Genomic DNA, 14,426 nt, shown 5'->3' with positions numbered 1-14,426 from the left:
TCATGCACTAATCCCTCTAAAAGACTGCACTCAAAATTAAACCACAGACTTCAAGTTCCTCATCTATTTTCCAAATGATAAACATTTGCTTCCCACTGCTTTTGAGAAAGAAATCTAAGTCTATAGGTATATTAGGAAGTTTCCATTAAATAAACAGAACACTAAACGTGAGTAAGGAAAAATCATCATAAGGAGCCCCTCTCTTGCTTTTTGAAGTACTTAAACATTTTTACATTGGTATACTTGTTCAGAGACTTAGAGGGTCCACCGGATTGAGTCAGTATTGATGAAAACTTGTCAGAATCATTTTCCAGTTCGGTGTTCCCATTCAGCTCTTGCCCCATTTGGTCATGTGCAGTCATCCTTGCATTGCTGTCATTTCTTCTTATTCTTCTTCTTTTTTTTTTTTTTTTCATCCAGGCAGAGATAAGCTTCTTCTCTGAAAAAAAATTTATTTGATCATTTTAAATTCTTTCAAAAAATCAGGTAGCAGTTTATTTTTGGCTTGAACTGATACACGTTGCTTAGTTCTTAGGAAAATAAAAATATATAACATGAAATTGGCAATGAGGACTCTGCCCATATCCCTGATGAAAATATAGAATCATGGCAGTGAGTTTTTTTTTACAGAAACTCTTAATTTTGCATCCCAGCAGAGGCTACATGGTGGTAGTGGCTTAGTCGCTAAGTCCTGTCTGACTTTTGCGACCCCATGGAACAGTAGCTGCCAGGCTCCTCTGGCAATAGGATTCTCCAGGCAAGAGTACTGGAGTGGGTTGCCATTTCCTTCTCCAGGGGATCTTCCCAACCCAGGAATCGAACCCAAGTCTCCTGCATTGCAGGCAGATTCTTTACTGACTGAGCTATGAGGGAAGCCCAGAGACTACATAGGAACATACAAATGGCCTGTGTAATAATGTATAGAATCTTTGCACTTACACACTGTATTGAAACATGAGAGACAAAGAGATTTAAATTACTATATTCCAAAATCTCTGCTTGGAGCCAAGTGGTATTGTGATGACAGAAGCAAAATAGCTAATCTAATTTAGGTATTATAGCAACACTTGATCTTAAACAAGGCAATGACAGACCATGATAGGAATATCAGCACTGTATTGGCTGACTTCCTAAACTATAGCCAATACCATTTTGGATCGAAGTATATCAGGAGCAATAGTATGATTCTCATTCTTATGTATGGTATGAGACTGGGAAAATAGCCAGGAGACAATGCATCCTTGTGCAGACAAAACATCTCTGAAAGGCATATTACCTCTTTAGTTGGAGGATGTGACAAAAAGTGAAATCTTTGTACTGTGAAAGAAGATTGGGCATCAAGAAATCAATTAATTACTTAAAGGTGATAATGAAACTCATTCTGAAGCAGTCAGCTACAGATTGAATCAGTCTGGAAAGGATGACAGCCAGCAGAAAATGTTATTCTTTGGTTTCCTTGGGCTTACACATTTTAGTTTCAGCAAATAGAATGAAATTATCAGGTGAAAGCCTTCATGGATAGCTAAGAATGCAAATGATAGGATTCACTATTCATTGTCGAGGTGAGAGAGTCACTTACTAATGACCCCCCACCCCCTTTTTTTAATGAAACCGTATGTGATGATAGGGAGAATGAATTGTTTCTATTCATTTTCTCCTTTGAACTTATTTTCCCCCCATTCTTGGTAAAATCTTGATAGAGTATACTCCAGTTTAATCAGTGTCAATAATAACACTCTGAAATTAACCAAACTTTACTCAAACACACATAGGCAGTTTATATTTGAGGGATTAATAAACCAATTATTAAATTAAATATAATTTATTATTCAGTTTTAATACAATCAACCATTTAGGTTTTATTACATTTTAGTATAGAATCATTATATTATTATTTTAGGATCACTATATTTACCATAAAATAGTTGTTGTTCTTGTTCAGTCGCTAAGTTGTGTCTGAATCTATATGACCCTAAGGACTGCAGCACACCAGGATTCCCTGTCCTTCATTACCTCCCAGAATATATTCAAACTCATGTCCTTTGAGTCAGTTATGCCATCCAACCATCTCATCTTCTGTAGCCCTTTCTCTTCCTGCCCTCAATCTTTCCCAGCATCAGGGTCCTTTTAGGTGAGATGGCTCTTTGCATCAGGTGACCAAAATATAGGAGCTCCAGCTTCATCATCAGTCCTTTCAATGGGTATTCAGGGTTGATTTTCTTTAGGGTTGACTGGTTTGGTCTTCTTGCAGTCCGAGGGACTCTCAAGAGTCTTCTCCAGCACCATAGTTTGAAAGCATCAATTGTTTGGCACTCAGCCTTCTTTGTGTCTCAACTCTCACATCCATACATGACTACTGGGAAAATCATAGCTTTGATTATATAGACATTCATTGACAAAGTGATATCTCTGCTTTTTGATATGCTGTCTAGGTTTGTCATAGTTTTCCTGTCAAGAAGCAAGCATCTTTTGATTTTATGGTTGCCGTCACCGTCCGCAGTGATTTTCGAGCCCAAGAGAATAAAATCTGCCACTGTTTCCACATTTTCCCCATCTATTTGCCATGAAGTGATAGGACTGATGCCATAATCACAGTTTTCTCAATATTGAGTTTAGGCCAACTTTTTCACTCTCCTCTTTCAACTTCATCAATATACTCTTTAGTTCTTTGCTTTCTAGCATTAGCGTGGTATCATCTGCATATCTGAGGTTGTTGATATTTCTCCCAGCAGTCTTGATTACAGCTTGTGATTCATCCAGCCCAACATTTTGCATGATGTACTCTGAGTAGAAGTTTAAATAAACAACCTTGACACACTTCTTTCCCAATTTTGAGCCAGTCCATTGTTCCATGTCCAGTTCTAACTTTTGTTTCTTGTCCTACATACAAATTTCTCAGGAGGCAGGTAACATGATCTGGTATTCCCATCTCTTTAAGAATTTTCTACAGTTTGTTGTGATCCACACAGTAAAAGCTTAAGGTTTCAGCTTACCTAATGAAGCAAAACCTGATGTTTTCTTCTGAAATTTTCTTGCTTCTTTTTTTTTTTTTTTATGATCCAAAAGATGTTGGCAGTTTTATCTCTGTTTCCTCTGCCTTTTCTAAATCTGGCTTATACACCTAGAAATTCTTGGTTCACGTATTGTTGAAATCTAGCTTGAAGGATTTTGAGCATTGCCTTGCTAGTATGTGAAATAAGCACAATTGCCCTGTATTTTGAACATCCTTTGGCATTGCCTTTCTTTGGGATTGGGATGAAAACTGACCTTTTCTAGTTCCGTGGCCATAAAATTGCATTATTACTAAAGCAAAGTTACATCAGTAATCAGCGTTTTGCATTCTTTCTTTCATTAGAATTTAGTATATAACTTTCTTCTTAGAAATAAAAAATAAATGATTATATATGAACATTGAGTTTTATATGTTATAAAAGGTTATTTTCTACTTTCTAATATTCTATACTTACAGAATATTTTCTTAACTATATATGTGTCTCAGTCTTGCATCAACCTTTTCTTAAATAAAAGGTTGACTCAAATTGTTTTCAAGCTGTGTTAAAAATTACTTTGCACCAGGCAAATATATATATATATATATATATATATATATATATTGCAATCATCAAAACAGGTATGGTAAATGAAAACTACTTACTCAATATTTTCTTAGTTTCTTCCCTTATGAATCTGCATCTTGAATATCAGTGGCTGATTTCTAATCCTATTTCTTTATTAGTGTTCATTTAGAAGTGTCTTTTTTTATGAGGTTTAAGTAATTGTTCTTCAAAAGTCCCCATGAGGACTTCTGCACTCCAAAAATTCCCCGACATGTGTGCTATAATCTTTATCTGGTTTCCTATAGTTCTCCTTAAGCCTGGCTCCTGATTCCTCTCACCTCACTAGGACCCAATTCTAGATAAAGACTACTGTCTCTGACTGCCTGTGGGAAACTCATCCACTTACATTGTCATGCTAAAAAATGGGAGTGCATGCTTTCTCCATTACCTTTTATCCTCAAGCAGCCATCATTAGAAGCTCTATATTATCTCTCAAGTTCATAATCCTCAGGGCAAGTACACACCAGTTATATGTTTATCCTCAAATCCCAGAATTCAATGTTAAGCTCCTTCAGATAATTTTACCATGCCTTACTCTCACTGCCACACCAGGCTAGAGCTACGAAGTTTTGCACAAAATAGTTGTCTCTCCATTTTATAAATTTCTTCAAGTTTCCAACAACTTGGTTTGGGAAGGACCATTCTTCTTCTCCTCCATAAGGAAAAATAGGGAAATTCTTCATATTCCTCATAAAACCAAATCCCAGTAATACTTTTTTCCAAGTATAAATTTTTTATTTTTCTGCTTACATAAAAGATTGAATTATGAAGTAAATATCACATGATGTTTACCAGGTCTTTTTGGGAAAGTGTCTGACTTAATTTGGAAGAGAGGGAAATTTAGTTCCCTCTTTCCTCTCAATTTGTTCCTCTAGATAAAATTTTGAATCACAAAAAGTCTCAACTGAAATTACCTTATATATTAATGGAATATGATTTATTTTGACTTACCATTCTGACAATTATTATAATTATTATAATTTAGCTAGAGCATTTTCATGATAACTTGGACAAATTAGTAAGCTCTCAGCTTGTTTTTAGCATGATACATGATACCATTTTAGCATCAAATGGAAAAGAATAACATGGTGATGCTTCACTTGGAGAGTCAATATTTAAGTATATAATTCAACAATTACAGAAAAAACAAAGACAAATACTATTGCTATAGGCATGCTAAGTGTAATTTAGTGTTTGAAGAAGACTAGAAAGGATGTAGACTACTATAATCATAAAAATATTTGAAGTTAGCTTAGACCTTGGGAGATACAGAGAAACCTGGGCTAGTATAAAGGATAGATTAATTCTGAAGCTGTGGGAGTAGCAAACCAGTGGAGTTGGTGGGTGTGGCACATGGATATAGAAGACAGTAATTTGACTAAATTCCAATATAAATATTGAAAAATAAATAGGGGGTATAATTTTGAAGAGGAAAGAGGGAGACCTATTAGGGGAGATACTAATTAACATGAAAGTAACTTGATAGAGCCATTAGAGTACTTAACTTGTAGGAAGTACAGAAAAATGACAATTTAAGGAATGACTGGCTAATTTTCTAAGTATATTCTCACAACATTAAGGAAAGAAATTAACTAGGCAATTAAAAGCACAATGACCATATTCTGCTGAGCATATATTAAGTAAAAACTAGTGACAGATAAGGTGAGATATATGAAAAATATATGGTAATAATTTCCTTCAATGAGTTTTTGTATTCTAACTGATATTGCTGTGGTGTAGTCATGTCCAACTCCTTGTGACCCCATGAACTGCAGCATACCAGGCTTCTTTGCCCTTCAATATCTCCTGGAACTTGCCCAAGCTCATGTCCATTGAGTCAGTGATGCCATCCAACGATCCTGTTCTCTGTCATCCCCTTCTCCTGCCTTCAATCTTTTGCAGCATCAGGGCCTTTTCCAATGAGTTGGCTCTTTGTGTCTGGTGGACAAAGTATTGAAGCTTCAGCTTCAGTATTATCCTTCCAATGAATATTCAGAGTTGATTTCCCTTAGGATTGACTGGTTTGTTCTCCTTGCTGTCCATGGGACTCTCAGGAGTCTTCTCCAACACTATAGTTTAATAGCATCAATTCTTTGGTTCTCAACCTTCCTTATGGTCCAGCTCTCACATCCATACATGACTACTGGAAAAAACATAGCTTTGATTACATGGACATTCGTTGGTAAAGTAATGTCTCTGCTTTTTAATATATTGTTTAGGTTTGTCATACCTTTCTTTCCAATGAGCAAGTGTCTTTTAATTTCATGGCTGCTGTCACCATCCAGTGATTTTGGAGCCCAAGAAAATAAAATCTGTCACTGTTTCTACATTTTCCCCATCTATATATCATGAAGTGAGGGGACCAGATGCCATGATCTTAGGTTTTTGAATATTGAGTTTTATGCCAGCTTTTTGACTCACTTTTTTCTCTTTCATCAAGAAGCTCTTTAGTTCCTCTTTGCTTTCTGCTTTAAAGATGCTATTATCTTCATATCTTAGACTGTTGATATTTTTGATTGGATATCTTGATTCCACTGTGTGACACACCCAGCCTAGCATTTCACATGACCTGCATGTAAGTTAAATACAAAGGGTGACAATATACAGCCTTGAGACACTTCTTTCCTGATTTGGAACCAGTCTGTTGTTCCACGTTTGGTTCTAATAGTTGCTTCTTGAACTGCATACAGATTTCTCAGGATGCACGTCAGGTGGCCTGGCATCCCCATCCCTTTAAAAATTGTCCAGTTTGTTGTGATACACACAATTAAAGACATTAGCGTAGTCAATGAAGCAGAAGTGGATGATTTTCCAGAACTCTCTGGCTTTTTCTATGATCCTACCAATATAGGCAATTTCATCTCTGGGTCCTCTGCCTTTTCTGAATCCAGCTTGAACATCTGGAAGTTCTCAGTTCATGTACTATCGAAGCCTGGCTTGGAGGGTTTTGAGCATGACCTTGCTAGCATGTGAAATAAGTGGAATTGTGTAGTAGTTTAAGCTTTCTTTGGCATCGTGGTTCTTTGATATTGGAATGAAAACTGAACTTTTCCAGTTCTGAGAACACTGCTGGTTTTCCAAATTTGCTGATATATTGAGTGCAGCACTTTAAAAGCATCATCTTTTAGGATTTGAAATAGCTTAGCAGGAATTCCCTCACCTCCACTAGCTTTGTTTGTAGTGATGCTTCCTAAAGCCCATTTGATTTCACATTCCAGGATGTCTGGCTCTCAGTAAGTTATCACACTACCGTGGTTATCCAGGTCATTAAGATCCTTTTTGCCTAGTTCTTCTGTGTATTCTTGCCACCTCTTCTCAATATCTTCTGCTTCTGTGGGGTCCATACCGTTTTTGTCCTTTATTGTGCCCATCTTGTCATGAAATGTTCCCTTGATATCTCTAATCTTGAAGAAATCTTTAGTCTTTCCCATTCTATTGTTTCCCACTATTTCTTTGCATTGTTTACTTATGAAGGCTTTCTTATCTCTCCTTGCTATTCTCTGAAACTCTGCATTCAGATGGGTATAGCTTTCCTTTTCTCCTTTGTCTTTCGCTTCTCTTCTTTTCACAGCTATTTGTAAGGCCTCCTCAGACAACCATTTTGACTTTTTGCATTTCTTTTTCTTGGGGATGGTTTTTGGCAACAGTATTCTAAGTGAGTGGTTGATAAACAAATGTTTCCCTCTTAACATGAAGGAGTCTAGATATTCCTAAAAATAATAGTATGTATTACTCTATTGTTAAGGAAGAAAAAAATATATAGTGTAGAGTAAAAACTATTATCATAAATTATTTATCATCAACTCATCAAACAATTGTTGAGTACCCATTCTATTCCGGAAAGTGTTTTTAGAAAGACAAAGCAGGGTAAAAAAGCATCATCTCTGTCCTACGGTACTTCCATTGGTGGCAGGAGATACGTGAGGAGGCATATCAGGTGGTGCTAATACATGATAAAGGGCAGCAGGAATACCAGGACGGAGGAAAAGAATCATTGTTTTTATTTAGGATATTCAGGAAGATGCTAAGATCAAATTTAAACAGAGTTCTTAAAAACTTGTAATGAATAAAGTGGTGGTGGTTTAGTTGCTAAGTTGTGTTTGACTTTTTGCAACCCCATGGACAATAGCCCACCAGGCTCCTCTGCCCATGGAATTGCCCAGGCAAGAGTATTGGAGTGGGTTGCCATTTCCTTCTCCAGGGGATCTTCCTGACCCAGGGATTGAACCTGAGTCTCCTGAACTTCAGGCAGATTTCTTACTGACTGAACCACAAGGGAAGCCCAATGAATAAGATATATTTTTATACACACTCTAAGCAGAAAAGATAGCAAATACAGAAATCCTGACACAGGAGCTTAATCAACATGTGTGAGGGGGAAAAAAAATTCAAGAAAGTCACTGTGTCTGGAATGAAGAGAGTGAGAGAAGAACAGAGAATGAAGGCAGAGGAAAAAATGTCAGTATTCTGGTCAATGTGTATGTGAATGAGGAGTCCAAGATAATTTATATCATGCTAAGTCTTGGTCATTGTGAAGTTTTGTCTGCTTTTATTTTGAATAGGCTAGCAGGGCACTGGTAGATTTTGATTAAAGAAAGAACTATGGAGATCATTCTGAAGATTATCAACAAAGATCAAATAAGAGTTATGACCAACTTAGGCAGCAGATTAAAAAGCAGAGATATTACTTTATCAACAAAGGTCCATCTAGTCAAGGCTATGGTTTTTCCAGTAGTCATGTATGGATGTGAGAGTTGGATTATAAAGAAAGCTGAGCACAGAAGAATTGATGCATTTGAACTGTGGTATTGGAGAAGACTCTTGAGAGTCCCTTGGACTGCAAGGAGATCCAACCAGTCCATCCTAAAGGAAATCAGTCCTGGCTGTTCATTGGAAAGACTGATGTTGAAGCTGAAACTCCAATATTTTGGCCACCTGATGCAAAGAACTGACTCATTTGAAAAGACCCTGATGTTGGGAAAGATTGAAGGCAGGAGGAGAAGGGGACAACGGAGGATGAGATGGTTGGATGGCATCACAGACTCAAAGGACATGAGTTTTGGTAAACTCTGGGAGTTGGTGATGAACAGGGAGGCCTGGAATGCTGTGGTTCATGGGGTTACAAAGAGTCAGACACGACTGAGTGACTGAATTGAACTGAACTGAGGGACTGAATTGAACTGAATTGAGATCATTAATAACCTTGGCAAGAACTGTTTAGAACTATGGGAAGAAAAAATATTGGGGATTTATTTGGGGGTGAAAAAGATGAGGGGAACAAGAAAAAACAAAAATAGATAACTCAAAGTATTTACCTTACTAGAAGTCAAAAATCAGGAGAGAAGCTCAAGGGAAGATGGCTTAGAGAGGGGTGCATAGGTTTTTTTTTTCAGGTTTAGGGGGTATATTTCTCTGTTTTTTAAATAATTTTATGACCATCAACCTCAAAGGAAACTTGATATATTTGTACAGATACAAGCTAGTATGCAGATGTGGGAACATAAAGCAGTTTTCTGATGATCACTTCCATTTTCTTAGTGAAACAAACAATCAAACAAAAAAAATTTGAAGATTGAAAAAGTGCTTGAAAGAGAGAAAAGAAAAGAAGTGGTTGCTGAGGAAAGGAGATTGACTGGATTAGACACATGTAGCAGAACTGCTAGGCAGTATCAAGGTTCCTTTGTGAAGGACAGCCATAAAGTTAAAGTGAGACAAGTCAACATGTGTTTCTCTCCCATCACAGTCAACTGCCTTGCTTGCATGTGAGGAGGAGAACAAAAGGCTGGACTTCTGCAGTGATGACCTCCATCTCTATAGAAGAGGGAGAATAAAAGAATTAAGAATATATTCATTGGAATGATTTTAATGAAAAGCCATGGAATCAGAGCTTGATAATCAGGAAAGTGCGGGCATAATGGGAATGGAAGATGAGGAAATATAAGATCAATGGATTGTAGGTCCAGGTGGACAGAAAGATGCTTTACAACTGAAGTACTCTGAGGGAGTGGGTTGGAAAATCAAATGTGATTTTTGGGGAAAGGAGCGCTTCACATCGAAATAACGTAAGGTTTACAGCTTGGTGGTGGCTTTCCTGGTGGCTCAGATGGTAAAGCATCTGTTGCATTGTGGGGGACCTGGGTTCAATCTCTGGTTCAGGAAGATTGCCTGGAGAAGGAAATGGCAACCCATTCCAGTACTCTTGCCTGGAAAATCCTATGGACAGAGGAGCCTGGTAGGCTACAGTCCATGGGGTTGCAAAGAGTCAGACACGACTGAGCAACTTCACTTTCACTTTCTTATAGTTTGGTAAGTATGAGATTTAAGCAATAACTTCAGGAGGAGATAGTTGGGGTAGTTTGACATACTGAGAGAATCCTAGGTATCAAAAAGATTATCTGCACTATAAGTACAAATAATAATTAAACATAAGAGGCTTAAGTCTCCCTGTTGAAAATAAGAGAAGACAAGTCTTCCCTCTCCCTATATTAGAATAGTTACTTTGTAAAACTTGTAAGTTCTTTCTCTGTCTCTTTGGACTGTATATAAATCTTTTCAGTAATTGGACAAGCCTCTTCCCAGTTATGTGACTCAGGGATGCCTTTATCAAGGACCTCAACATCTATGGTAGGGTAGTAGCCTCACTTTAATGGATGTCTTGCTCGATGTTGTAAAAGTATATCCAGTCATAAAGATACAGTAACTTTGTTTTTCTTCTTGATAGAGTCAGTTAACACCAGTAGCAATTACCAGATGAATTTGGGATAAACTGTATTTGAAAATAGTGCTGCTGAGCTTTCTTATTGGAGGACAAGTTATTGGTTATCTTGAAAACAACTAAATAATGGACTTTACCTGTTTGGCTATTTAAAGAGTGAGATGTCTTTCTGTCCTTGCAATCTCTTAGCAGATTGCTAGTAATGTACATCACATTCTGGTTTAATACTTATTCAGTAGTAAAACTTTTTCATACTACTCTTGTACCCCATAGCTCCTGGTGGCTCAGAGAGTAAAGAGTCTGCCTGCAATGCAGGAGACCCGGATTCGATCCTAGGTCAGGAAGATCCCCTGGAGAAGGAAATGGCAATCCACCAGTGTTCTGGAAGAGCCTGGCAGGCTACAGTCCATGGGGTCACAAAGAGTCAGACATGACTGAGCAACAAACACTTCTGTTGTATTTCTTCAACACCTTGGTTATTAAAATCATGGAGAACCATGACAATGAATCATGATTCAAAATCCTTCGGGAATAAAGAGTGACCTAGACATCTCTAGATGAGTACAACAGGGAGACCGGGGCTTCAAAATTATATTGCACAGGTACACATCACAGCTAAAATGTGATAACAAGGTTGTATTTTCTATATGGTCATTGTATCTAATATTTAGAATTAACTACCTGTAAGTTTGACTGTGTGGCTTGGTATGGTTAAAAATGCAGAGATGCACATTATGAAATAATAAGTCAGAAATGTTTCCTTACATGAAGAATTAAACATCAATAAAACAACAATTCAAGAAATGTCACAAGCCAGTACATGAATTATTGTCAAATGAATTGTACAGACAATTTGTGCTATAATTTCAAAAAAGCAAAGAGGTCACAAACTTAATGAGTTGGAAAGATTTTTGTAATTAATATGTATGGAACATTCTCTTTATCAAATCAAAAGGATCATGACTAAACTAGCCTTCAAATAGCACCCAGAATGGGTCATATACCCCATAGGGGCTTAGTAAGTACTAATTATCATAATATCAAAGAGTGAGAGGCACCTCATCTAATTCAGCCCTAAGGCATCAGGCTTATGCCATCCTGGATAGATGAGAGGGTGTCTGAGTTTGAAACCCTTCCTTGAAAAACCTATTTAAAATAATTTCTGCTTAAAACCTTTTCTTATTTTAAAACCTATCCAATTTTCTGGGCAATTACTACAACTTAGCATGTATGCTACCCATATGTGCTAAGTTGCTTCAGTCATGTGCAGCTCTTTGCAACCCTACGGACTATAGCCCACTAGGCTCCTCTATCCATGATATTCTCTAGGCATGAATACTGAAGTGGGTTGCCATACCCTCCTCCAGGGAATCTTCCCATCCCAGGGATTGAAACTGCATCTCTTGCATCTCCTGCACTGACAGGCAGGCTCTTTATCACTAGCACCACCCCAGAAGCCCTACTATTGCTACGTTTGTAGACAGTTCAATCATAAATGTTATTTTGCAGTTCTAATCATTTGCAGTTCTCTTTAGTGAATTCTTTTTCTCATGTAATAGATGTCAGAATCAGATATAGATCCAGAACTCAAAGTCCTGGCATTTATTCATTCATGCATTTATTCATTTATTTATTCAATATGTATTTTTGAGTATTATATTTATTCAGTTCAGTTTGGTCACTCAGTCATGTCCAACTCTTTGGGACCCCATGGACTGCAGCATGCCAGGCCTCGCTGTCCATCACCAACTCCCAGAGCTTGCTTAAATTCATGTCCATTGAACTGGTGATGCTATCCAACCATCTCATCCTCTGTCACCCCCTTCTCCTCCTGCCTCCAATCTTTCCCAGCATCAGGGTCTTTTCCAATGAGTCAGTTATTCGCATCAGATGGCCAAAGTATTGGAGCTTCAGCTTCAGCATCAGTCCTTCCAATGTACACCCAGGACTGATCTCCTTTAGGATGGACTGGTCTGATCTCCTTGCAGTCCAAGGGACTCTCAAGAGTCTTCTTCAACACCACAGTTCAAAATCACACCACATTATATTTATTACCACATTAAAAAACTTCAAACTTTGAAAATGAAAATAGCACATTTCTTATCTCACAGTTACAGTGGGTCAGATATTTGAGAATAGTTTAGCTGGATGATTCTTTTTGTTTGTTTGTTTCCACTGTTAAATAAGACACACTTTAATAAAAAAAAATGACTGACATTTTATAGATTTCATTTTCTTCAGAAAATTGAAAGCAAAGGATTGTTCATATTTCCATAAAAGTTCTTCACTGCAGATTGGAAACAGAACTATTGAGGAAACAGCTGAACTTGCACATGAAGCCTACTTCCCCCTTAATTGCAGAATTCACGGTTTCTCAGATGTCAATACAGAGTCAAAAGCAGTTGGTAAAACTTTGCAGATTACTTGTGCTTGTTCCAGGCTGTTGCACTGGTAAACCCACAGGCTGTATTCTTGGTTGCTCGCATCTGTGGTCTTCAGAGCCAGAAAGATGTTTCCTGCCTCGAGACCGTCATGGAAACACACCATCCGGATGATTAAATACAGAGCAAGCCTATGAAGAACACCATACTGATCTGATGTGGATATTTTTATACAGTACTTGGAAACTCCCATAATAAAGTCTTCCTCCAGAGGAACAAAGGACAACTTTTCATCTTGCTGGGCAATAGCTATATAATTTATCAGGTCCAGTGGCCCTTCCAACTTTTCCCCTCAGAAAATTTCAGTTTCCCAATGGCACCAACATTATTTGCAGTTCTGCACAGGTGTCCGAATTGTTGCTTTGTCCTGTGTTCCTGGTGGAATCGGTTTCGAGGCTTGCCACGGTGCTGGACCGTGACAGCCCCCCAAGGCTGGAGTCTACCAACTTGCTCTTGGTATTGATTTCCCTGCTCTGGGAACTGCTATTGCTGTGGTGCTTTTTGCCTTTACGAAACATCTCCCACCATCGCTTGATCCACAGGTGCTCCCTGCAGAACTGAACGCTATACTACCGTCTTCAAAGGTTATACAGACAGTGTCTGCACAGGTAGCATCCTTTCACTCCGACATAGTCAATTCTTGACAGAAAAGCAAAGTACCTGGGAAATCCCATGGACAGAGGAGCCTGGAACGCTAACAGTTCATGGGGTCGCAACAGAGTCAGTCGCGACCGAATCACTCCCCGCCATCTGCGCTCATGGTTCAGACACCCACCGCCCGGGCAGCCAGAGCCTTGGCAGCCACTCTGGTTCTAGCTGGATGGTTCTTACTTAGGGTCTCTCAAGAGATGTCAACCAAGATATTAGCTAGTACTGAAGTCAATTCAAGGCTTAACCAAGTTCTGTTTCAGAGCTCCCTCACTTGTCCGTTGGTTGGCAAGTCTCAAAATGTCCCAGGTTTATTCTTGTATCTCTGTTGGGCTGCCTCAGAATATACAGCTGATTTCTTCCAGAAGCTTGTGATTTGAGAGAAAATGGCATCCAAAGCAAAAGCCACAATCTCTTTTATAACCTAATATTGTAAATGATGGAATTCCTAGATTGCTCAGTGGTAAAGAATCTGTCTGCCGATGCAAGAAACTTGTATTTTATCCCTGGGTTGGGACGATCCCCTGGAGGAGGAAATGGCAACCCACTCCAGTATTCTTGCCTGGGAAAGCCCATGGATGGAGGAACCTGGCGGGGTACAGTCCATAGTGTTGCAAAAACTCGGACATGACTGAACCGCTAAGCACACTCACATTAGAAATGGCAGCCTATCACTTTTTTCATGGTCTGTTTTTTGTTTTTTTAAAGAATCATGAAGTCAAGCTGACACTTAAGAAGGAGAAAGTCATTAGGAGACAACAATATCACAAATATTGTTCTGTGACTTTTCTAATTGAGTGATTTCTCTAACCCAGGGGTCCCCGACTCCCAAGCACAGACAGATAATGGTCGACCTGTTAGGGACGGGGCCAAACAGCAGGAGGTGAGCTGGAGACCAGAGGGCAAACTGCCCCTGCTTCCCTTCACTCCCCTAATTCACCGTTACTACTACCAATCCCTCCCACCTTGGCATGGAAAATTGTCTTCCACGAAATCAATCCCTGG

General features: G+C 38.5%; 1 pseudogene; it reads right to left on the bottom strand.

Moving 5' to 3' along the window:
• Window positions 1-12,696: 12,696 nt before the first annotated feature.
• Window positions 12,697-13,291, bottom strand: LOC110145645 (integrin beta-1-binding protein 1 pseudogene; annotated as a pseudogene).
• Between the last annotated feature and the right edge of the window lie 1,135 nt (window positions 13,292-14,426).

The sequence above is a fragment of the Odocoileus virginianus genome, chromosome 5 (genome assembly GCF_023699985.2).
Source record: "Odocoileus virginianus isolate 20LAN1187 ecotype Illinois chromosome 5, Ovbor_1.2, whole genome shotgun sequence".
Lineage (NCBI taxonomy): Eukaryota > Metazoa > Chordata > Mammalia > Artiodactyla > Cervidae > Odocoileus > Odocoileus virginianus.
This window is presented reverse-complemented; position numbering and strand designations above follow the sequence as displayed.